The sequence below is a fragment of the Lycorma delicatula genome, chromosome 1, assembly GCF_047948215.1.
Source record: "Lycorma delicatula isolate Av1 chromosome 1, ASM4794821v1, whole genome shotgun sequence".
Lineage (NCBI taxonomy): Eukaryota > Metazoa > Arthropoda > Insecta > Hemiptera > Fulgoridae > Lycorma > Lycorma delicatula.
The window spans coordinates 68,363,522-68,389,138 of NC_134455.1; positions in this window are offsets into that span (position 1 = coordinate 68,363,522).

A 25,617-nucleotide genomic window follows, 5' to 3' on the forward strand; every position below is an offset into this window, starting at 1 on the left:
TATTAAATTGGATGGATAAATGATGGAGAAACTAAATAAGCTGTAAAAAAAAGGGATTTGAACCTGTAAACCTTCGTATTAGAAAGCTAACGCTAAAGGAATACGTTATCCTGACCTCATTAATTTTTTTTTTAGTACAAATTAAAATTAACAGATTTAAAATTTAAATTCAAAACCGTTAAGCATAAGAACAGCCTGTTAGGTTATTTATTATTCTGTCTAAGTAGAACACTAGTATACATTTGTGACAAACACCAGATGTAAAATGTGGCTAGTAAACATAAAGGGCATTCGTCAGTAAACGAACAAGTTAACCGCTGCACTCTCTGCAAGACACTATTAATCTATTTGACGGTTCTTAAAGCTATAATGTACTGGAAGTCCATAAAAGAAAATATTTCCAAGTCAACTAGGCTTGGCTTGTAATAAATTAACCGTCAAGAACGGATAATTATTATAATCATTTAAACATTTTCACGCTTTAAAATATACGGCTCAACAATAAATAGCAATTCAATTTATTATTTATTAAAAATTTTAATTAACAAACATGGTTTGTAAAATTAAAAATAAGATTAAAAGAGGTTAATTATATTTATTAATTATTATATGTGATTTAAATTATATGTCAATTTAAATTTTATAAATAACTGTTTAAAATAAATAAAAATATATTTTACGAATATGCAAATTATTCATAAAAATAACAGGATGATTAAGAATGATGTAAATTTACATTAGAATTTTACATACCATATAATTAAATTACATTAAAAATAATGGAAAAAGACTTTACAATCTGATTAGACAATAAATATTATCGGATATGATTACGCAAACGCATTCATAAATCTTAGTATCTTTTATTAATTCGTACGGCAAAAAATATTCCTATTACTCCTTGCAATTTGTTTCTGCACATTTTTGCTCTCAAGATAATTCTCCTGAATATCTTTTTACTTTCCATAAAAAAGTATGATGCGTGGGTTTGTTTGTTGTATGTGCTCACATTTTTATGACTTCCTTGTACGAGGTAAAGGAAGTATTGTGATCGCAAAAAAATTTCGGTTTCCAGATTTCACCGGAAATATCCATTTTGACCATCCCTGAATCCATTTTGACTAGTTTCGGCGTACGTATATGTATGTATGCATGTACCTCGCATAACTCAAAAACTACCCGTAGGATGTTGAAATTTTAGATTTAGGATTGATATAACATCTAGTTGTGCGCCTCCACTTTTGAGATTGCAAGCGACTGAACCAAAAGTGTCCAAAATCCAAAAAAAATTGGATTTTGGACTTTTTCTTAACTGAAGTAAGAAGTCCTCATTGAGAGCTTTTTAACGATATATGAAAAGTGGTACTTATTTTCATTGGCTCCAAAAATATCCAACAATTATTATATCCAATTCATTATATCAATTTATATTCATTATATCAATTCATTATATCCAAAAATTTTAATTAATTAAATTTTTTTAACCTTTTTTTTTTATTCAAATATATTGATTTATTAATAATTATTAACCTATCATTGTAAAAAGTTTTAGGATGAATAAATAAATAAAGCTTTTATTACTTCATTACCAAAATCATTTAACAAAGTCGTGTGTTATGAAACATAAATCATGTAATGTTTTCGCGGTGGGTCGTAGGCCCACCTTTTTTCTAGTTTATATAAATAATAACCGACTTATACTATAAAAGTACTATAATCACGATTTACAAATAATCGTTATATCATAATGTTTGTTATGAAATTTATTGCATTAATCAATATGTACCAATAATTACTTCGTTTTCTGTAATATTATGATATATAATAATCATACTTTGGGCAACGTTTACAGCAAAATTAGCAAATTTTATGGTAAAACGAACGGAATAAAAAAGTAAGACTAACAGTAAAATACAGATAAATAAAACAAAAAATTACTACATGTACAGAGTGTCCCACGAAGAAACGGAGAAACAACCAGGACATCTAGTTGTGAAAATAATGAAAAACATTCATATAAACATAGGTCTGGAAACGCTTACAGCTACCGAAAATTTCGCCCGGATTTCAGCTTTCTAATAAAAAAAAAACCTTTCTGTAATTTTTGGGACCCAAATTAAGGAGTAAGGTTAGATGGTGGTTTCTTATATAATTTGAGCTAAGAAATAGGACAAAATAGGTCCTAAATTTTTAACTCCAGTAGCTTTTGAGTTCGTCGTAAAAAAAAAACTCGTCAGAAAACAAATTTTTTTTTAGGTTGTATTACAATAGGTTTGTTAAATGTCAAACACGGAAGATTTAGTAACAAACTTGTAGAGTGTTTTATTCTGAGATATTACTCCTTTATCTGTATAATAATTTATGACAGATTCAAACGAACTACACAATTTTTATTGTTGAGCAGGTGTTCGTATTGCCAATCTATAGAATAAATTTTTATAAAAAAATTCTCAAGTAACAAATATTTCAATTTAGTTTTTTACGTAATCGCTTTGTTTTAACTATGTAAATTCTTGAATGTACACAGTTAAAATATTGTTTTATAAATATTGTATTTCTTTTAAATTTTTTTCAATAATTAGCGTTTTACTTAAAAAAATAACGTTTATTAGGTACAGAAAGAATAATATGTAATATATTTTTCGTTTGTATTGCTTCAATAAAATCCGATTTTTAAAATCTTTTATTAACACTTTATTGGCTATATTTACATTAGCTTTCTCAGAATTAAATTTTCTGATGTACTATATATAATATAAATTATATTAAAATTAAAAAAACGTACATTTAAATAAAGCCAAAAGCTATATATTATATATAGGGCTTGGTTTTATTCCAAAGCTATATATAAATATAGGTTTAAATAAAATTAAAAAAGCAGACAATACAGTTGTAGGACTTTCCCGTCACGCGGCTAAAACCGCGTTCCTGTGACGTCACAACATAGCAGAAGACTACGCAACAGTATTTTTTAGGATGTAGGTGGGATTTTGAAAAAGATTTTTTTTTTTTTTTTGCTAATATAGTTATTTTTTAACTGTTAACAAATGCGCTTGAGAAAAATATGACCTTAATTAGGCGAAATCACGAAATGCTGATGGTGACGTGCTTTACAGCCTCATCCCCCTAGCCTTTTTTTAAGTTGAAAATTTAATGGCATTAATGGTCCATACATAAAAGTAATCTGACCAAGTTTGTTCAAAATCGGTCCAGTAGTTCTGTAGATAGAAGGTAATCTAGAGGCCAAAACCGAACACACAACTGCATCTCCATACGAACATTAACATTCGGGAAATTTCCATTCGGTTTTTTAGGTGTCAAAACGTTTGGGAATATGCGGTGAAAACCGCATATTCCCAAATTGGACCGATTACAATACTTTCCCTTCTAGAGCTATAGCTCTGCTGTAGAACAACTAGATGAGAAAGTAAAAATAAAAAATTACACTTTTACAAAATTATGCTATACACATAACTGTCATTCACACGCTTTACGATTGTTAATATATTAAAGGAGCCATGTTTTTTTTTTGACCGTTGTTTTTTTTTTCAATTTTTAATACCCATCTCTTATCATAAGTATACAAATATTAAAATTGGTAGTATTTAACGCAATATTATTATATATTTTTTTACTGTTTACATATTTACTTAAAATTTCTCAAGTGTGGTGAAAATGATACGATCACTCAAACAGTTGAGATCATTTAATTACAATTTAATTTAACAGATAAATACTCTGTAATTAGAAAGACAGAATAATTCCATTAAAAGTAATTTTTATTCTTGTTTTAATTCCTAATTTTATTTTTCTTATTATAAAATCTTACCCTTCATTTAGTTGTAAAAATTACATTTATAAAATTTTAAAATAATTATTAACTTCTATAATAATACAAAATTCGCTGAGTATGATACATAGTTTTTATTCTTTTAACTACAGAAGTAGATTGTTAATAGAACTGTCAGTAGATGAGGTTAACAGTATGCGAATTACACAAAGAAGCGTTGCATACTACCGGCTACGTTAACCCATTTTGTGTTTGTATCCCAGTTAACACTATAACTAAGCCCAACAAATTGTCAAGACTTCTTTTATTGATGCTTTGAAATAAAACTAAGTTACATCTCATAATAAGTAAGCCAGAAAAAAGTTAATCATTCAATAAGGATAAACTTACAGTAAAATTATAAAACAACGCACGTGTTACTAGTTCGTTATGGACGTCACATGAAGATTCCCTCACCCGACTACTGTACCTCCCTAAATTCCTTTTCTAATACACAACACCTCTTTCATTCCTCTTCCTCTCCTTCAAAACCATAAGAGTATTACTCAGCCCCGTAAATGCTAGTAACAGTGTGGGGTGTTGGATAGATGCCAACAAAAATATTCAGCAGTTGCTTATAGACCCTTTAACTTCATATTATTACTGACAGCAGCTGGCCCCATCCCAAACTATATAAACTGTAATCGGTGGTCAGAAAGTTAATATGTTTGCAGTGTTAAAATATCTCAATTTAACTTCATAAATATACTACATTATACTTTACCCCAAAAAATTAAACCGATATGTAATCACCACGAATGGAAATTTAAAAAAAAATAATATTCATATTAAAAACACGGTTTCTTAAAACGTAACTATTTATGGTACTTTACAAAGAGGTACGCAAAATATTTTGTTCTGAATGTAGTTCTGTACAGAGAAGAGATATAAACATGAAGAACAACCTTTAAAATAAATAAAACAATCTATATAACAAATGGAGTAAAAATGAAAAATAGTGACTTCGGGAAAAAAAGAAAATATGTTTGTTAAATTTCATAATAAAAGAATCTTTCTATATCGTCATACCATGATAATAAACTGTATATAAAAAAGGGTATCAAAGAAATGAGAAAAAAAGAACAAGTAGGTAGAATGGAATTTTAATTTATGATATGAAGAAAGATGTAAATACGAACAGCTAGATGTCATCTGACTTTATAAAAGTAAAGCTTTTTCTACAAAAGAAAAAAAAGATTTAGGTGTTGGTCAATTCTTGGTCTAACATTACCTTTTTCTACCTTAACCTTTTTTTATCAAGTTTGGTTTAGGACTTATGTTATGATTAAGAATTTGTCAATAAAATCGTAATCCAAACATTTATTATGTTCATAAATATTAACAGACTATTGTTACAAGTACATAAATCTGTTTAGCTACATAAGGACCCCGCTAAAACATTAACAATGAAACGTGAACGAAACTATCGGTGTATTTTAAGAATGATGAAATTTTATGAAATGTTAAGATAAAATAGCAATAAGATAATTATTACTCAAAAATAAAGGAGCCCTGAATGCATAAAAAATTCATTATAACGATTTTCTATTTTTTTTTTAACTTTCAAAACAAAAACAACTGACAAAAATGATGTAAATTATGCACGCAACCAATATAACTTTATTCCAATTCTAATTTTTATAAAGATGAAAACCACAAATAAAGATAAGAACCATAAACAAATAAGGTAGGATTTTTTAGTCATATTTGTTTTAAAAAATTAGAATACTTCTAAATTAGGGATTTTTCAACAAAAAAAAATTGTTAACATTTGTTGATTTTCAAAAAGCTTACGATTCTGTAGACAGAGAAATTTATTGATACGATGAAAGAAAATGGAGTCGATCAAAAAGCTATAAATTTAATAAAATTAACTCAAACACATTCTCAAAAATAAAATTTTTGAGTGAAATCAGCGATCCTTTAGAGATTAAAACAGGTATGAGACAGGATGACAGCCTTTCCCCTATACTCTTAGTATTAGATAAAATAAGGAAAACATTTTTGAATTTTTTTTATCAAAATTGCTTTTGGAGGGAAAAGAAAAACAAAAATAAATTGTTTAGCTTTCGCAAATGATATTGGCTTTACTGGCGAATTCAAAAAAAGAGGCAATTTCTCAAGTTGAAGATTTGAAAATAGCTGCTAAAAAAATTGCTTTACAAATCTTCTTTTCTAAAACAGAAATAATGATAAATTCTACATAAATCAAGTAATGTATAGAAACCGAATTTGGAAAAATTAAATACGCAGATAAATCTTAAATATCTAACATTAAGTGGTTCAAATTCGAAGACGATTGAAGGAAAAAAAAAAAAATAGTTTTTAAGAGATTGGATTTTTTTTACTAAAAATATAATTACAAATTTATCCATAAATGCAAAATTGAGACACTATCACACAGTAATGAAACCAAACCGCTATAAGATCTCCAATATAATAAATCTAGAATCACATTTAAAAACTGAGGAAAATTTTAAGAACGATCCATACAGTAAAAAAAAACGAAATACGGGTTAAAATAACGAAAAAAGATAAAGCATTTGTAGGTTTAGAAATCAATATCCGAAAAAGAAGTTTAAATTTTGTTAAAATTAAACAAAATATTATATATATATATATATATATATATATATATATATATAAAAGAAAGACCTAAATAAAGAAAATATAAAAATAAACAATTGGCAAGATAGAAAAAATTGAGAAAAAAATCCGCAGACTAGAGGTTCTTGTGATTGTAAAATGAAAAGAGAACCGCATGTGATAGATAGAATAATGAAAAACACAGTACAATGAAAGAATGACAGAAGTTTGGGGGAGAAAGAAGGAAATCAGAAGAGAAGGAATTAAAATATTTACGTGGTTCTCGCAGGTCTGTTCGGAAATAAACAAGAAAATAAAAATAAAAATTTAAACTAAATAATAAAATTACGTGAAGTAAATAACAGGCTGACAATCATCAGATTGTCGGCCTGCTATTCAATAATCTTATCGAACATCAAAAGAGTTACATTATAACCCTGTGTAAAAGATACTCGTAACATACAATAAAATAAGATTTTATGGAACAAGCATTATTTATCTATGTGGTTGTGTTCTTTTTTTGTGGCTATGGATATAAAAACACCACTAGAGCAATGTGCTATGTTATACGACATTACGCACAACGGGAATTTGTTTGGTAATGCTTCAAAATGACGTTATGAAAAGGGAAAACAACGACATGCCACCAAAAAAAAAAAAAAACTACCAATAATATTAGGATTACGAAAAGAAGAGAGGTGGTGTGGAAGAAGAATAAAAGAGATGAGGTAATGAAAGTCGATCCGAACCCCTTTCTACGTAACCTTATCTGATCTTTTCTCTTTTCAGCCCTATTCTACAACAACCATACCATGCTTACTGACACTGCATATCAATTTTCTTTGATATGCAGTTTTTTTTTTTTTTTGAGATAAAATATAACAACAATTTTCAACACAAACATCAATAGATGGATATGAATACATAAACAGGTTGTCTACAATACTGAAACGACCCCAACACAATAACAATAATAACAGCATAGTTCGTTCGCGTAACCATGGATACATAAAATAAAAATATAAATAATGACCAAAAAGCTGCTAACCCCCTTCCAATTATGAAAATAATATTCACAAAATTCTGTAATAATATTTAACACATTCGAGTAATGTTCTACTTCAAAATAATGGAAAATTTATACGAAGATAGCAGAAATACAGTAAACTATTGTAATAACATGCTGACGTTCATTCAGCCGATTCCGATATAATGCCGATGAGAGTATGTCTTCCCTCGCTCCCCGAAAGAAGTAACGAAAAAAAGAAAAAAAAAAAAAACAGTCTATTTAACGCCGCGGCAAAATCATGTATCATACAATAAAAAAACTCTTACTTTTAAGAGTGAGACTCTTGAATACAAGTAAACAATTTTTTTGCAAAAAAATGGGTAACTGGATACAGAAACGCAAATTAATGTAAATATGTGTACGCGCATGATCAACACAGTGGTGGGTAAGGGTCAGGAGCAAGGACATCCTAAATATTTCGATATTTCGCCTATTAGGTCTTATTTTTCTTAGGCACATTTGCTAACAAAAAATAATATTTCCAAGAAATATTTTTGCAAAATCAGACCCCCCACCACAAAAATGCTCTAAATAAACTAGTGGCTAACCGGTTATACTGCGTCATTAGTACATCTTCTCACCACAAGAAGCGGTGGTGTGCCACTGACATACAGCTGCTCTAGTCGTCTGCTATTTTGTGACATCACAGGTGAGCGGTAGAATTAAATAAATGAATAAATTTTAAAGTGTAAAAAAAACCATTTAAAGTTGCCGCTAGTACCGCCACACCCGCGTGAGTGAAATACAGTATGCGGGCGTGCTTTAGTTAGATGGACTTAAAAATATAATATAATATAGGACTTAACAAAAAATATAATATTTAAATAAAATTATAAATATTTTAAATTACGTTGTGTGCGTACGTCTGTATGTAAGCCGTGCATCAGAAAAAAGCCGCGTGACGGGAAAGTCCTACAACTGTGTTGTCAGATTTTTAATATAGAGTAGGAACACTGGATAACGTGAATATAGGAGAAAATTTTCCGTCGATCAGACCAGGTGGAAAACCCCAAGCATGCTTCAAATTAACATACTAAAAGTCGAGAGTCTCACTACCATTTCGACATTTGTTTATGAACAAAATAAAGTTTAAGATCATGTTTTTTCACTATTTTGGCTGTAGGTCGTTAAATATTGATTTTATAGAAAAAAATCATTTGTCAAAAATGTAGAGCGAAAAAATCCTACACTAAAAAGTCTATGAACAAGTTCAGATCAGATCAAAAATAAACGAACTAGCGAAATAAACGAGGTAGCGCAATAAACAGAAGCGTTCTCTATATGCTCCAGTTTCTGTAACAGAACAGAATTTGACAAAACACAACATGAAGAAATAGAACATCTAAAGAACAGAACAGTGAAGAAGCAGAACTGTGAAGAAACAGAAATATGAAAAACAGAACATATATTTACATTCGTCTAATTTCAGTTGATTAAAAAAATACAGTTTTTTACTATGAAGGGAATATTTAGAGAATACGGTAGTATAAAAATTGTGAAAATGCCATAAGTAGATTTTCTTCGGCCGGACTTATTGCTGACAATTGTCTATGTTACCAAGACGAAATGAAAGTATAAAAATTCAATTTAGAATCTGTGATGTGATTACAGGTAATTTTTTCATTTAAATCCATTTTCACATTAAAATCCGTGTAATGGGTTCGTGGAACATTAATCCGTAATCTTTCAAATAGGAGTTTAAGAAAGTTACCTACATTTTATTGTATTATTTTTTCAAAAACCAATAAAATATTTTAGTGTTTTAGTGCCTGATAGTATTTAAATTCTGTAATTTTACTTAGTTAACAAGAGCTTTTTCAATCTCTAATATTCTATAACAATTCTTTTGATGATTGTAGATAAATGTGTTTAAATTTCTAAATTGCCATTAAATTTATATCATAGTTTTTTGAATTTATAAGCAAACATTCTATTTGTATTTATACTAAAAACAAAGTATTTTATCCCATTACTTAAACAGTAGGTATGATTAAACAATAAAATTAATAATAAACATTTTGTTTCGTCCCCTATTCTGCGATTATGGGATAAAAATAAATAATTAAATACAAGATAATTAAGTATAATAATTTATTTGTTATTAATTGTAAAACGAATGTACGTAATATGATATGTTCTGTTCTTTCAGTGTTCTGTACCTTCAATGTTCTGTACTTTTTCATTTTCTGTTTTGATATATTCTGTTTTGTCAAGTTCTGTTCTGTCCGGTCACGATACTGCCTATGCGGAGAGATATGAGGTAGCCGACGGCACCGTTTCATCACGCGGGCGATAAACAAATACCTATAACTTTTGATCTACGATAAATAACGCAAAACATCAAAATGTCATCTAAAGGAATAAGTTTTGGTAAATTTAAAAGAATTTGCTACATTTAGGAATAACATATTATAGTATAATGCTGTCAGGTCGAAGTATTTTCGAAGTTGTTTATCAAAGGACTGCAAATAAAAACCAAATAACTAAGGGAATATACTTTTAAGGTCATTATTTGTGAATGTAAAACGTTTCGTAGCAATATATTGTCGTTTTTTAAATATTAGTAATTTTAAAATCATTATATTTCACAAATCTTATCTTGGGACTTTCACTCAGTGCAAAAAAAAACAATTTTAACTTATTAAAATGTTACGAAATTAAATATTAAACAACAGCAATAGTTAGGGAAAAAATATTTACTTTTAGATGGTAATATCAGTTGTTTCACGTAAATTTTAATTTTTGACTGAGTTTTGTGACTGTGATATTTGTAAAATACGTCGTTAGTGCCCAATAAACAGTGAAAATAGCAATATAAATAAATGTTTGTCAAAAGTTAACAAAGACAGATTTTTACATTAAACTTGGGTAAAGTTATCCAGAAATATGTACATTATTGAGTGTTGACCTTCGATTTCATTATTTTTAAAAACGTTTAACAAAATTTAATTGTTTAAAATGAAAAAATTTAATTAAGATCATAATATGATCTTAACTGTTGCTAGACATTTTTTGTTTAAAATTTTAACGTTTTTCGATAAATTCAATGTTTAACTAGTTCCAATCGAAATACGGGGCACTGCGACACGTTTACATCTATGTAGAGCGAGAAATTTTACTAGATTCACCAGGATATCTCAAAATTTATTTTCAGAATGGTAGTGAGGCTCTCGACTTTTATAACATACTAAAAGTCGAGTTGAGGCGTGCTTAGGGACCTTTTCCACCTAGTCTGATTGTCGGGAAAATTTTGCCTGTATATTCAAGTTTTGAATCTAATGCTTCTACACTAATACTCTTGATGACCGTATTATCATCTGTCCTTTTTAAAACAACACAGAGGGTAAGTTAATAAAACATGGAATTCCTTTCCTGCAATTGAAAGAAGGAAAGTTATCTTTTTAATATTTTTCATCGTTTAAGGTTTTATTAACGTAACCAGTATGCTCAAAGATTACATACAACTCAATAAATTTGCATTAAAAAATTTGTTGAATAGACTATTTTTTTAAGTGAAGTACTGTACAGTATTTATTACGTTAAAACTGAACATAATACTGAACTGAAGCATTCGTACAAGTCTTTTACAATGCGGTCACTCCTTTAAGCTGGGTCATCGCATGGCCTCTATAATCATGATTTTAGAACAAATAAACCTTTTTTTTTCTTTTTTTTTTTAAACAAGATTCTATTGTTGGGATAGGTTCCCAATAATAATGGATTCCCAACATCCATAGATTTTTTATTTGAATCTTGGGAAACAGAAAACAAATTTCCAAAATTACAGTTAATGTCATTAAGACGATTTCATCGATTTGTATGATATTCTAAAAGTCTCCGCATGCAATATTTTACAACTTTTTAGAATCAGAATCATTATATAACTATCTACATTCGTTGTTCGTATATCACTAGTACAAATATGTTGTTTAGTTTATTACATGTCTGAATTCCAGGCAAAGGAATAATCACGTTCTAATCAACTACGCTGCAGTAAGTAAACATTTTTTTAAATATAATTTTTACTGTTTTGTTTCAAATCACTTCCCCGAAAGATTAATCTACTCTATTTGGATTTCTTTTTTACTTTGATTCTATTTTCGCAGCTACTGACTGAACATTTTATTGATGCCCATACTAAATGCATTCCTATTTTTCCTGCCTAAAAACGAATGAAATTCAATTACATTTCTGGTTACGTGGAAAGGAATAATCTATAATCAGCCTATATTGATTTTGCATTACAAGGAATGAAATAAATTCCAGAAAAAAGGCTGTAAGTATAATATGTCCGGGATGATTGAGGTACTACTGTAGCTGTTCCATACTCTGAGCATCTCTCTACCCCCCTGCATGTTACTAATTATTATACAGAAAACCTACACCTTCTATCTGTGAATAAAAAAAGTAAAAATTAGTTAACAAAAAACCGTGTTTGGCATACCAAAAAAAAATTTAAGATTATTTAAAGATTTGTTTTAAATCTGTTCAAAAGTTTTACAAAGTAATTAAGAAGTGAGGAAAAAAATGTTTTCTACGGAACTGAACATAATATATATTTCACGAGCAAAAGAATTATTTATTTTTTATATTTTCTAATTACCTGTTATATGAAAAAAGAATTCAAGAGTTAAGATTCATTTGCATCACAACGAATAGGGAAGAAACTATTGGAAATAAAGTGAAATCGATAAAACTGGGTAGGTGGGAAGGGGGGTGTGCCACCGTTTTTCCAATACACTAAACCGATGCCTTTTCCCTAGGCTAATCTCCCACCAAACGAATTTCCTTTTAACACTAAAGTAAAATGCCTGTAAACTGTACTTGTAAAAGTTTCGTTGAGAATCGTACGGCCGATCGAAACGTACAGTTAGGCCGAGTTTACAGTAACTTATTACTTTTCACTACTTAGGGAAAGTAACTATTGTTAAGACAACGAAAAAAAAAGCGAAAAGCTGTGATAGTAAAGTTTTTCTAGTATTTCAAACCACTTCGTCATTTTTTTTTTTAAATTTGGTTTGGTAAGATCAAATGATGTGCACAAATTTATGTTACTTATATAGATTTTTTTCAAAAAAATGCTCACGTATAGTAGTATATAAAAATATAAAAAAATCATAAGAATACGCATATGTTTGAAAAATATCAGCTCAAGTATTCATAATCCACCATATGTAAAATTAATTAAAATTTAATCCAATATTAGCAAAACATTGTAAATATAATATAGACATTTAGACGATAATTTATTCATAATAGAATAGTATTTATTCGGTTTATATAGTTCGTAGGTTATTTATATATAGTCGTTTATGTCATCGATACAAAGGGCAATTTCATTAATCATTAATTCATTATTCAACATTATTAAAAGTATGATTATTAATGATGAAAAATGGTGTTTTTTCATAAGATACAAAAGAAATATATATTTCTAAACGTTAGCAGTGGTTGGAAATACGAATATTTTTATTATTCAAATGAGAATAATCCTCGGCAAATAAAATTTAATCAATGAATAATTACGCATTAAAATGATTAACTTTTATAGTAAGGCCATCATTGATTGATATTTAAAATCTTATCAAATGAAATAATTTATTAATGAAATAATCTGATTGCTTCATAATTATTTTTAATATACCGTCTAGCGCTATAGCAGAGCGGAAATTGTAATCGGTCCAATTTGGCCATATGCGTTTTTCACCGGATTCTAAATAATCCAGAAAAGTTGGTGGAAATTTTCCGGATATTAATGTTCGTATGTACGTGTGTATTTTCGGTGACGCTCTCTAAATCACCTTGTTTCTCCAGAACTACTGGACCGATTTTGACCAAACTTGGTCAGATTACTTCTATATATGAGGCAATGATGCCATTAAATTTTTAACTTAGGTCAAGAGGATGAGGCTGTCGAGCAAGGTCACCCTTGCTTAATTAGGGTCTTATTTTTCGTAGGCACATTTATTAATTAAAAAATGATATTCTTTTCAAAATCGCGTCCTCCATCCAAAAAAATGCTCTAAATAAACTAGTGACCAAGTGGGTATACTGCGTTAGTACCCCCTCTCACCCGAAGGAGCGCTAGTGTAGCACTGACGTTCTGTTGTTGTAGTAGTCCGCTATGTTGTGACATCACAAGTGAGCGGTAGAATTAAATAAATGAGTAATATTTAAAGTATAAAATAGTGGTCGGTAGTATCGCCACACAAGCGCAAAGAAATACTGTATGCGCGCACGCTTCAGTTAGAATTATTTAATTAAACAAAAATAATTGTATTTAAATAAAACGTTAATATTTTAAATTAAGTTGTGTGTGTATGTATGTGTAAGGCGTGCATCAGAAAGAAGGCGCATGACGGGAAAGTCCTACAACTATGTTGTCAGATGTTTTATACAAATTTATAAATATCGTGTTAATATTATAAAAAATTCAGGCTAAGAAATAAATTTTAAATTTATTAATTGGAATATATAACCTAAAATTAAATTTAAATACTTTATGTAATTAATTTTATATACTTCACACACACATATATAAAAAATGATTGCATGATTGTATGTATGCATATATAATTTATTATTATTGTTAACTGAATTATGTATTATAAATAATTAATCCAAAAGGCTAGATTATTGAATGCTACAATTAGTCTCAGTGCCTAAAAAGCACTAAATTGTTTTAAATCTGTTCTGTAAAAATCAGTTCCTTTCGACCTAAGAAGCACTGTCTACAGTTTAATAAATGATTAATAACTGGAATAATGACCATGTGAACGTAATAATCTATCTTCATCATGTAAGTTTTTAAAAACTTCCGCGGTTACAGAAGATAAATGGATTGTTTTGTAAAAGATTCGGAGAAATTTACACTAGCAAAAAACGAAGTTGTCAATCTACTAGTATTTTCCTTAATAACATCTGCTTAAAAACATTAAGAAAAAGCTTATTGTCTGTTAATTTTTTTAACAACTATATATAATTAACAAATCATTTTATTTGCCAATTTTTCAAAGAAAATTAAGGTATTACTTTCGGTGGATGTGGGAGATTGAAAACTGATTTTCCTTGTGTTTTCAGGTAAGAGGATTACGAAAATATCATTCACTTAAATTGGGGTTGCGTTATTTATTTATAGACCTATGTATAAAAGTTTGCGACTCCAAAATCTCAAAAAGAACCACATCATTTTCATTGAAACTTTGATAGGCTTTAGTATTAGATCTGTCGTTGTGCATGTGAAAGTTTGATGAAGATTGGTAGAGTAGTTGTTGAGTTACGATCAATTTAATGTTTAAAAAATTTGAGCGGGGCACGTTAGAAGCTTGGTTGTTATGATGCTACAAGTAGGAAAGTTGATGTTTCATTATTTGCGGTATTATTAACAATATTAATCACAATTTAAAATATATATATATTACTTATTAATTTAGTAATAAATTAACGAAGAGTCAAGTCTCTTGCGTAGAATTCCGCAAGCATGAAACCATTTTGCATTAACCGATTTATTACTATTTCAGTGTTGGGTTTCGCCGTGTTTGAAATTGATAATTCTAGAGTAAGTTACAGCGTTAAATTAATTTAACATAAAATTAAACAGACATTTTTCAGAAATTACTGAAAAATTATTGTCGCGACAAAAGATATTACATGGATTGATGTAAACGAGATACGGGTAAACTGGTATACATTGACGAAGTGCGCTTGCGCGGAGCAGTCATATAAATAGTAAAAAGGGAAAGGAATACGGTAGTAGATTAATTAAATACTAAGCAACCTAGTGATAAAGTCAAATAGGCTTATCAGAAAGTGACAAAAACACTTCAAACACTATTAATACAAATCTGTCGGTACTACAGGAAAGGCTTACAATTCAACTAAGCTTGCGCAGGAAGTGCTACTCATTTATTCTATCCCGGATATTCCAGTACACAATAATTCTTAGTAAATTAAAAACAAGATTACTACCATTTAGATAGAAGTAAAAACATAATTTCATTAATGCCTTTTTCATAAAATCGCATTCAGAAAATTACATTTAAAATACTAAATATTTAAAAGTATTAATTGTTACTTAATTAGGTAAATAAATATTATTATTACGAGAGTCCCGGAATTCTATATACAGATTATTTTGGGACGTGTTTACCAAACTTAAGGATTGATTTAGGAATGTTTAAAAATAAACAAACTTAAAAACAAGAAGACCGACTTTTGTTATTCCATTTTGTTTCCACGTTTCAGCTTGCAGCATTATAACAAACCACGCATTTAACTTGCCCCGCCCAAATTTTTCCGACCTTAAATTGAGCGTAACCTGAATACGACTCAACCAATCTTTATCAGATTTTCACTGCAACACTTCAAGGCCCGTTAAAGCCCAACAGTGCTAGGATCGGGGGGGGGGGGGGATGTGGCGACCGGAACGTCACTAGGCGTCTTCCCCTAAGGGGTTGGGATACACACAACTTCAGGTAAAGACTACTACAGCATATCTGAATTTCACTGAAATTGATGTAATAGGTTTGGAAATTTAAGACACAAAATGTTATGCAAAGATCTATAATTTTACAAGGCAACCCCAATTTAAATGAATGGTATTTTTGTTCTTCTCATACCTCAAAGCGTAAAGAAAATTAATTTTCACCCTCGCACCATGCGACCAAAAGTAATATCGTATTTTTCTTCCAAAAATCCGTAAAAACGCTCATTTTGCTCGTTTTAAAAATGTATACCTTAAGAATAGATTTACATATTTTAATTAAAATTTGGTTTATATTTTACTCCAAAACATCTACAAATTAAATAACTTTAAAAAATGTTTTAAAACTTGTGTTTTAAATAAAGTTTTAAACATGAAAAATTCCAAAATAGCGACATTTAAATTACAGAAATAAAAATTATTTTTAACTTTAGTACTGCCTACTTTCCTTAGTTTCATTTTTTAAAAGCTTTTATTTAACTCTCTTTAGGAATAACCAAATCTTGCAACTGCTATATCTTTTGATCTATCGTATGAAAATCAATGAAATTTGATACATGTAACTATTTTTACTTTTACATGTAAATATTTTTACTTTTTTAAAAGTTATATTTTTAGTCTTAAAAAAATACATAAAAAATTACAAAAATATATTTGACTACTTATAAAAAATTATTTTTTTAAAAAAACTTTATTTAATTAATTTTAACATTAATAAAAAAATTTTATAACAGTGTTTTCGAATAAATATTTATAGACATTTGCTGTATTTTAAAATATAGTTTTTTATTTAATGAGGTTTTTTAATGTATGCTTTATAATGTATGTATACTTTATTTATCTGTAATAAAATAACTCAAGTTTTAATTCTTTGATGGATCAAATTTGCACCGAGATGACCTTTAAGGGTTAATAAGATTAAAAAGCAAAGTATGGCAATCGGTCAAAATATTTGGTATTGGTTTTTTTGTATTTCCCGAAGTTTTATGACCCATGGACCTTCAAAAAACAAAACAAAAATTTTGGGATAATGTTCGTACGAACATATTTATGTGTGAGATGCGAGGTGGAAGCGAAGGTTTCCCTGATCAATATGGCTTTGTTAGGGGGAAGTCCACAATTGACGCGTTGAAACGTGTAACTGAATGGGCTAGAGATCGGAGTAGTGGCACGGGCGTCGACGGCGGATCCCGTTAGTGGTCCCTCTTGGCGTCAAGTCCTTTGTCCTTTGACGTCAAGTCCTAGTGGTCCTTTGGTAGTCTCCAATCGCCGAAGATTATTGATGCGCTGAGAGAGAATAATATAAGTGGGAATCTTCTTGGCATAATTAACAGGTACCTATACATTGCAGAAGGCTTACAACCCCCACAGAAGTTGGCGAGTTGGTTTTTGACGTGGTTGGTGGGGTTCCGCAGGGGTCGGTTCTTGGCCCACTCCTGTGCTACTCGCTTTTGATGGGCTTTTGAGACTTGAGTTTGATGGGGAAGTTCAACTTGTTGCATATGCAGATGATTTGGTCCTCCTCGTGGCCGGTCACACTAAAGCAGAAGTTGAGGAGACAACCAATAATGCGGTTCGGCGAATAAGCTGTTTGCTTGAGAGGTCTACAGTTAGCGCCTAATAAAACCACCGTAGTAGCGTTGGTCGGGAGAAGACTGCAAGCAATGCGAATTAATGCTGCTGGGACCAGTATTCCCACGTCGAGGTGCGTTAAGTAACCTCGGAGTGTGGTTGGAGAGGAGTCGAAACTGCAACGTCCACCTTCATCAGACCTTTGAACGTGCTGAGACAGTTGTTGATTATCTCGGTAAGCTTATGCGTAACTACAGAGGTCCTTGTGCTTCTAGACCACGTATAATACTGACAGTGGCTTCTTCAATCATATTTTATGCTGTCACTGTGTGGGTAAAGGCTCTTGAAAAGAAAAGGAATGTAGATAAAATACCCTCTCTTCAAAGACGTGCTGCATTGAACATTGCGGCCGCATAACGCACGATTTCGCGAAATGCCATTGAGGTCATCTCCGGGATTCCACCAGTGCGGTTGTGTGCATTGATGCTCCGGCGGGTTATCTTGGTATGACTAAGACCGAGGCTAAGGACTTATATTTTAATTACATCGAGCCGATCCGTTCGAGTACGACACGCCCTCATTTATGGGGTTCGTAAATTGCATTTCTCAAACTCATCTATAACAACAAAAAAAAACCAGATTTTGATGAAATTTGACAAAGAAACTAGAGTATATAGGGCAATTTTTGTTCAACATCTTCAAGGTTTGGAGTAGATAGTATCTTTGAGGTCATTTTTTTCAAAATTTGGAAAACATAACACCTCTTTATATTAAACTGAGTAAATTCGTATACACTGATTATTAAAAAATTATTTTTCTCCAAGTTCTCCCCTTCCTCAAAAATCGTAAAAAGCTCATTTTTTTTATTTACTGAATTTTTTTAACCGAATATATTAATGACTTCTGAAGCATAATAGTAAAGCAAGTGGCCCCAAAAAATACTTTGGGGGCCATTTGAGGGGTGGGAGATCTGAAAGTTTAAAAATATCGATATTTTGAATTTTTAAACATTTTTATTTTCATTATTTTTCCACCACGTTTTATATAAGAACAAATAACCAATGCCGGGAAAGTACAAGAACTTTATTTTCAGTTCTTTTTTACATAAAAAGAAACTTGGAATAGGCAAGCAGTTCTGATAAAGAACCGTTTGAAGATCAACAGTACATTATTATTGAAATATGTAGCTATTTCTGATTATTAATTTATTTCAATTAACATCATATATACCAGATAATATTTAATTTAAAATAAGCACCTAAACTACAACATGTAGCGCATTAAATTAATTTTTTAACAACCTCGAAGAAGGGGTCGATAGCAATCACATTATGAATGTAAATATGGTCTTCTAAATGGATGTCCTTCATTAAATATGAAGAAAAGTTTAATAAATTTGTAAACAAATTATTGTGATTAGTAGATCTACGTGGCAGAGTGGTTGCGTTTAGGCCTCTTATCCGGATGCCCCGGGTTCGAATCCCGGTCAGGAATGGCATTTTTTTTAAATCCTAAAAAATGCTATTTCCAAAACCCACGCACAAGCTGCAAGCTTAGGGGGCGATATCAGGTGTTGAGATATAAAGTATGTAAAATTATGATTATATATTAAAATTTTGATAGGAATTCTGTTAATGGATTAACCGAAATGGATTTCTGTTAACGATTGTAAAATAACAATAAAAAAGAATTCATTTATAAAAGCGGTAAAAGTCATATTAACTGTAAATTGTAACGATGATACTTGACATATAAAAAAAAAATCTATCTATAATAACGAATTGCATACAATATTGTATTTCATTGTAGTTCAAACGATTTAAATGAATACGCAAAGTAATAATATCTAAGTCATTACGGTTCATTATTAGATAATAATAATGAGTTTAGTTTATAAAGGAACATTATCTACCTAATGATAATTAATTTATGATGGAATGAATTATATACTAAAGCAACAACAGGCCTGGGCTCTCTGTTGTTTGTGAACACATATTTCATTAACTAATTGGTATAAATTAGTAAAAACAGTAGCCAACCGGCTTCCAGAATTTATTCACCACCACTATATAAAACCAGTTTTATAGTATGCACAGTACAATAATAATAATAATAATCTACCTGTTTATCAGCGTTATAAAATGAATTTAACTATATGCTGATTCCATAAAAGTAAATTTATTTATTATTATGAAAACACTGTTATCTGATAAAACGAAGGAATTTTTTGGAATATCTAGAAATATACTTTTCATTTCCATTTTTATCCACTTACAATAAATATTTTAGTTACATTCATAAAACATAAAAATAATTTTAAAACAATCAGTTTTTATCATTGCCAATTTTTGGCAATGGGTAAATAGTAAAAACGAAAAAAATAGATGCAAATTTTTAATATGAAATTATCACCGTCAGGAGACAGGGAAACTAGAATAAGTTAATATCAGTAATTATTAAAATAGGGCATTAAAAACTTTTAAATAGAATAGGAAAACGGGGGGCCTAAGCCCGCTGCGAAAATGTTACATGGTTTATGTTTCATTATACATGATTTTGTAAAATGTTTTTGCCAACTGTAACTAAATAATCTTCACGAATTTAGCCTACTAACAAGAACAAAAAGTTTTACAACGAAAAGCTTCAAAATGCTGAACATTTTTAATGTTTCTTGAGTTGTGATATTTTAATACATCCCTAACCCCAATATTTCATTTTTTATCTCAAAAAAAAAATATATATATAATTTCAGGTAAATCGTTCGTATCAAGAAGTATAAACGTTTATTAAATGGATGAATCGTTCGTTCGCTGCGCGTAGCCACCCGGCGCACCACCATTGGTCCACTCTGCGCCAATAGCGGCTAAAATAAAAATGTGAGCACATAAACAAACCCACGCACCATCCTTTTTTAGGGAAAAGGATATAAAGGAAGATAAGGTAGGATATATTTTTTTATGAGTGTTGAAAGTTTATGATGTGTATTTCTTCAGATAAATTCTTTTCGTATCGAATTTTATTTAAAGAGCTTCCTAATTTAATGGTCAGTCCTAATAGCGAGTCAAAGTGTTGTAGAATTTTAAGGTCTCACTTTCCGTTTTTAATTTGAGTTTTCAAATAGTCAAATAGTCATTTTCAAATAATCATTTTAAATAGTCAGTGGTTATTTATGAAATATGGTTATATGTGATTTTTTTTTCAATTTTCATACTTTTAATTTTTTTTCAGTAATTGAATAACTTTTATTAATTCCCTAGTACTACAGTGTTTATAATGATTTCATAAAAATCTAAATTGGCAACTATTTTTTTTCTATTTGATTTCTTTTCTAAATGATAAATGCTAATTATAACTTATATTAATTAAGAAATTATAATAGAAATATATAAGAAATATATAAAAATAAATAAATATATATAATAAATAATATATAATATATATAATAAATATATATAAAAATAAATTAATATAGAAATTAAGAAATATATATAATAAGTAATTATAACTTATTATATTAATTAAGAAATCATATATATATATATATATATATATTTTTTTTTTCATTGGATTTTAACTTTTCGAATCGGTCAAGATGCTGCCAGTTGACTTCGGAGTAGGAGAAAGAAAACAGGAAAAACAAAAATAAAACTTTTTAAATTGTATAAAATAATATATCATTAAAAATAACCAAGAATCTTTGAAATTCTGAATGTAAATCAACTTATCATTACAACATTAATCTAAGCTGGTCACATCAAAATCGTAAATGATAATTGACAACTCCAATTTCGAATAATAATTTCTTATCTTACGAGGGTTTATACTAAGTGGTGTTGCCCTTAAAACCATTCCTGATAATGGAGACGGCCCTATTTTGAATTCTCTAGGTTTATGTTACACCATACAGAAGATAGTGGAATTTTAGATTCTATTTAATCTTGATATTATATGGGAAGAGGAGAAACTGGCTGTAGACTTCATGGGGAACTTTGTTTCCTATTCGCTTGCTGAACATAAGACTAATGAAATGAGTATAAAGTGTATTGGTCTCCGAATCATCTATTGAAATATTTTTAAAAATGAGATTAAAGTTAAAAGTTAGGATAAACTGGCTAATAATCTGAGGAAAGATTTATTACAAGTTAATTGTTAGAAAAAAATATACTTTTTGTGTGTGTGTGTGCGCGCCCTCAAATATATATTTTTTATTTAATATCAAGAGTAATTTTTTTTTCGAGAAAATTATTGAAAAGAGCACTCTAAAGTATACCTAAATAAATTATATATGTAGTTGAAAATAAATATTTAATATTATAGCATATTATTAAATGATCAAAAAAGAATTCTGATTGTTGTAGGAATGGAAAAATTCATTAAATGAATACGTAATCAGCAAACTATTACAATTCTTAAATATCTGGTAAAGAATATAAATTATCCCATAGTACATGCACAATAAAACATCAAATAACTTACTTAAATACGAGTACTATAATAAAAAAGTATTGACCCAGATATAACCCATTAATTATTAATACTTAAAATTACTTTATGGTGAATTTGTCTTCGGACAGGCTCAATTAAACACACCACTTTTCTTGTTCCTACATTTCCTTATCAATTATCCCTGATGAGAAATAAAGTTAGAACCACTGCTAGGTAACAGGCAAAACAAATTGGAAAACTAGATTGTTAGTGAAATAAACATGTTTATTTAAATTTGTATATTAGTACAGTATATTCTTGTCATAAAAAAGATCACATCCGAATTTTTTGTTTGGTGATGTCTTAATACTGATCCAAATTCAACTAGCTAAAAAAATAATCTGGGCTATAGAAATCATAAATTCATCTTAAATGACAAATACATATTTTATTACAATAATTTTGGTAATCAGTGGAGTGTAATAACGATTACATAGAGCTTAATCGTATACATGTAATAAAAGCAACTATACTACTAGATCTTTCTGTAGCATAACGTAAAGGAAGTAAGTGTTACCGCTTGTTTGTATAACACAGACGAGTTTACTTTTTTTTCATTATGCTCCATACATCCATATTATCATATAAATAAATATCAATAATGTTATTACATTCTACAAAATAATTATAAAATCGTGAACGCTGGCAACAGCTAAAGAAAAGAATTTGTAGCTTGTTCACCACGATCAGTGAAAACAAAGAATTATAGTTTTAACCAATATTACAAAAGAAAGAAAAACTTACAAGAATGGAGGCACTCGGTAATAGTAGTTGCATCGATCAAATATCCTCGACAGAGGACACAGACCAGGTGAGGATTCACCTCAGTCAGTTTAACCCGACCTCGGCCCATCCTGAAACAAAATAGACGTCTTTGTTATTGATCATCATTAAAAATCATCAATCAATTTTTTCTCAACACATGTAAAAATATGAAATTTAGTAATTAAAATAATTGATTAAGTATAACTTACGACTACTAATATAATCGGACAATAAGTTTAATAAAATGTTTATTGAAATACACATTAGCAAATAATAAATTTATAATTCCGTATACCAGAAAAACTTTTTTATCAAATTTTGTTATGATGATTGCTAAATATAGGTTTGGATATAAGTGATCAAGGGAAGGGGATGAGGAGATAGTAACCAAGGTACCGCATCTAAAGATTTTACTCGGAGTAGAATAATTATTTATATGTAATCAATATCTCTGAGGAAATTTATAAACTTTTGGTTAGTGTTGTGGCCCATAAGACGCTAGATTAAAAAGAATGAAGAAAAAAGTTTACTGCATACCTAAATTTCAATGAAAATCGATGTAGTAATTTTAGAGATTTTCGAGCTACAAAACCTTATCATATAGGCCTATAAATAAATAAATATATATATATATATATGTCGTAAATTAACCTCAATTTAAATAAATGGTATTTTCATTGTTCTCATTAATTCAAAACTTAAAGAATGTTCATTTTCATCTCCTCGCTCTCACCACAAGACCGAAAGTAATACCGTACTTTTCAAAAAGTGGCTAAAATAAGGATTAAAGATATATTTCCCTGCTTATTAGTAGATTTTTCATTAAGTAATAATTAATACAATAAAATCTCAATATTATTGTCCAGTAACTTTAATTTTTTTTTCTGATATGGTTTCGTTGTTTTGACTTCGAAAATAAAAAAAAATCCTACAACCAAACTTTTTAAATTATAATTTGAAAAAATGTTTAAATAAAATATTTTTATTGTACCTCGCTTTAGAAAATATAGTTTTTTCTCCTACTTTAAGTCAAGAGGCCAGTCTTTCAATCAAATTTCTACTGAATTTAACTAACATGAAGGATAAAATCAACTGAATATATACTACTACATTAATAACGGACCATAACAAATGTCTGTCTATAACGTTGACGTACAATTAACAGCACTGCTTCGCATAACGTTGGGTCTGACACTGTACAAAAAAAGTAACGAAAATCTTAATTTTGGGACTTAAGAAAAAAAAATTTGATGTGGACACCACATGATTTCCTTGTACTCTTATTAAATTACATATACTCTTAAAAGTACATAAAATTGTATTTCATTAATAACTTCGGATTTTTCCTTTTTTTGTGGTTATTATTGAATTATTATTTATTGTAAAAGGTTTTTTACAATCAGCGGTTAATAATTATTAAAAATAAAAATAAAAGTTAATGAAGAAAAGGAAATGAAGTCGCATTCGAACCGATGTGCCAAAATCCAAATTTTTTTTAATTTTTAGTCATATGACATACGTACGTACAGACGTCACGCCGAAACTAGTCAAAATGGATTCAGGGATGGTCAAGATGGATATTTGGGTTGAAATCTGAGAACTGAAATTTTTCGCGATTACAATAGCTCTTTTACTTCGTACAAGGAAGTAATAAACTTTCCCCATCTCTCGTGTGTGTGTGCGCGCGCGCGTGCGCTACGTCTATTCTATTTCAACATCAAAGAAACGGAGCGTATAATATATTTTATGTTTATAAACATAACATAAAGATGCTTGCACCAAGTCAGTAAAGCAGAAATACTATAAGCCAGAGGATAATGGGATTAGGGGGAAATAAAAGCAAGGGGATGTATGTAATAAGGACACACCGTAAGACTCTCAGCAGCTTTGGTAAACTTCTGTTCGCAACAGCCTTAAAAATATTTGTGGCTTTATCTTCAAAAAGGAAAAAACGGAAATTGTTTTAATTTCATTTTGAATTTTGAATTAAATATTAAATATTTAATATTAAAATATTATTTTGGGAGGGTAAAAAAATTTATATTGGAAGGTATGTTCGTCCGACAAAAAATTTGACCAAATTCAACGCCATCTGGCGTTCCAGTAAGTAAATGAAATAAAGTGCCAATCCAACACTGTAATACCGACGGTCAGGTTACTATTCAATTGAGTATAGTGCTTCTGCTGTTTCGAATCCTTCTATATTTATTGTTATTCTTCTGTCACTTCTAAGCAATACTAAAACTTTTCCAGTTTTTGAGGTTAGGTGCCTGTTTATTGTTTTACTTCTAACGCTATTTTCAGTTTTTTTTTGTTTTTTTTTCTAAAATGCCTCGGAAGCGCAAATCTAACCTGTTCAGGGATTCATCACGGGCCCGGGCGGCAAAAGTTGCTCGAACTCAAGAATCTTCCGCTTACGCAGAACTAAGATGACAACAACAAGCGAGGCGACAATGTGCTTTGAGGGCTGGTGAAACAACTTCTCAGAGACAAAAAAGGTTAGATGAGCAAGCTGAACGCCAAGCTACCTTAAGAGCAGCTGAAACGCCAATTCAAACACAAATTCGTTTAGAAAGACAAGCTGAACAGCAGGCAGCTATAAGAGCGAGAGCAACTCCAGAACAATCGCAGGCAAGAAGAATCGTTCAGGCAGAAATGCAGATCGCGCGCCGTCGAAATTTCATGCGTAACAATTGGTCTGTATTTAATAATTCTAGATTTCAATATGATCCTTCACTTGAATACCATAAGCATTCTTTAATTGGTATTGGCGCAATGAATAGAAAATGTCAGCATTGCGATGCTTTGAAATGGAAAGATGATACTGCT